Raw genomic sequence first — 2,134 nt, 5'->3', positions numbered from 1 at the left:
GATCCCTTCTCTCAACAGAAGAAATCAAGGCTTAGAGAAGGGAAGAGACTCGCCCTAGGTCCCACAGCAAGCAGCAGTACTGGAGCCAGCATGGAGGCCCCCCGGTTCAGGACTCGCTACGCTACACCCTGAACGCAGACCCAGGGCAGCGGCCTCGGCCGCCTGAGGCCACTGCCCAAGGCATCGCCGCCTGTCATAACATCACATTACTTCTGTTCCTCGCCTCACAGACTCCTTCTCTCTTTCCACTACAGGGAGAGGACTTCTCCAGGGCCGGATCAGCCTGCGGAGGGTGGAGGACACGGCCTCTCAGGAAAGCGACTCCAGACAGTTCCGCTGCTCTGGGAGCAGCGCCCCCGGCCCAACCCCTACGTGCGCCTGGCCCCACCCCCAAGCGCTCCCGGACCAGCCTCCACGTGCATCCGGCCCAGACAGGCCAAGCCTGGGAGGAGCCGAAGCCCCACTCCCCGCCTTCTGCGTAGGATCGCCCCTATTGACGTCGACAGACAGAAGCCGCGTCCAGTGAGAAGGAAAGGACGGCCGCTATAGCCCTATCGGCTGCTACAACACCAAAACGTATCCACCTAACTGGCTGACGCTACACCTTGGTCTTTCCGGGTCCTTGCACGCTTCGGCCCAACTTCTGCACAACTGAGCCCGAGGGGAATCCGGAAGGGACCTGCTGAACTGGTAAGTCTGTGCTGCCTGGGGTGCCTACTGGCGTCGGTTCGAGGGCTGCCGCGCGCCCGCTGCAGAGCTCAGAGTGGGAGACGGGTGCGGCGAGGAAGGCCAGGGAAAGGGGCGGGGAGGGGCGGGGAGGAGCGAGCACGTGGAACGCCGGTGCCACCGGGCCTAGGTGGCAGCTGGGGCAGGGGGCTTAGCCCGTTCGGGGACGCGTGGGGCCCTCCGGTCGGAACAGCGCTACAACCGTAAACACGCAGGGAGGGCACCCCGAGTGTCGCCGCTGAGGGCGTTTCTCTAAGCGCTTCTCTAAGCCCTGCTGCTGAAGGCCCCACCAGACACCTGGCGGGGGCTGGGCTGCGGGCCTTGGGGCGGTGTCCCCGTGAATGTTCAGGTCAGCATAACAGGTAAGGCGTGGCTGACGCTTACGAAGGGGCCGGCACTATGCTAGCTGCTTCACAGGCACTACGTTTTCCCAGCACCAGCGCTATGATATGCTTGTTAGACGCAGAAAGGGGTGCAGTTTGGTTGTCCGTGAGGGGTAGCGAACGAACTAGCAAGTGCTGGGGCCTGGGTTTGGCCCTTGCCTTCACTCTGAGTTGTGTGTTAACGAGAAAGCCAGCTCTTCCACGCCTCGTGGGTTCCCCGGGGGCTTCAGAAACCAAGACACCTTTCACCATGGTGTTCTACAGGCATTGTCTTGTGACTCCAGCGGCGCAGCCAGAAGCAAAGGAAACTGAGGGGACAGCTTCCTAGAGGAAACAGTTCCAAAGTCCCAAACTCTGATTTTAAATTACGATAGAAATTAGAGTTGAGGTGATGTTTTGTGGGTAACCAGGCCTGGGGGTCCTACCAACAGAGGTGGAATCCCTGTTCCACCATTTAGCTTACGCTGGGTATGGTACCTAGCCCTCTAAGCCTGTTTCCTCATTTGTAAAATAGGATTGAAAATACCAACTCAGGGTGGGGCGTTAGTACAAAGCCTGCTGCCTGAATTATTTCTTAAATAAAGGTTAACAGAAAACTTTGTTGTTTTTTAAGTCAGCTGTCCAAAATGTTGTTTTACAATGAACAACTCTTAAATGCTGGGACTACAGGCACGCACCACCAGACCCAGCTAATTTTTACATTATTTGTAGAGACGGGGCCAGGGGAGGGAGTGGTGTCTCACTATGTTGCCCAGGCTGGTCTTGAACTCCTGGGCTCAAGCAATCCTCCCACCTCGGCCTCTCAAAGTGCTGAGACTTTAGAGGCATGAGCCACCGCCCTGGCCTGTAGAAGCTACTTGGTATTCAGCTTTACAAACCAGTGGAGTTAGCGTTTTGCACACTACAGCCCGCTGGTGTGCAGACTTTTTTTTTTTTTTTTTTTCCTTTTTGATACGGAGCTTCGCCCTTGTTACCCAGGCTGGAGTGCAATGGCGCGGTCTCGGCTCACCGCAACCTCCGCCTCC

General features: G+C 57.5%; 1 protein-coding gene across 5 annotated transcripts in view; it reads left to right on the top strand.

The window, feature by feature from the left end:
• The first annotated feature begins 482 nt into the window (after window positions 1–482).
• DCAF4 (DDB1 and CUL4 associated factor 4) overlaps window positions 483–2,134 on the top strand; it is a 42,941-nt gene continuing 41,289 nt past the window's right edge. For all 5 annotated transcript variants that reach the window (XM_011983117.1, XM_011983114.1, XM_011983115.1 and 2 more), the window contains exon 1: window positions 483–690. The gene's annotated coding sequence lies outside the window, so the exon portion shown is untranslated. The remainder of the gene's footprint in view (window positions 691–2,134) is intronic.

The sequence above is a fragment of the Mandrillus leucophaeus genome, unplaced genomic scaffold, assembly GCF_000951045.1.
Source record: "Mandrillus leucophaeus isolate KB7577 unplaced genomic scaffold, Mleu.le_1.0 Scaffold246, whole genome shotgun sequence".
Taxonomy (NCBI): Eukaryota; Metazoa; Chordata; class Mammalia; order Primates; family Cercopithecidae; genus Mandrillus; species Mandrillus leucophaeus.
Note: the sequence above shows the minus strand (reverse complement) of the source record. Positions and strands in the feature narration are given on the sequence as shown.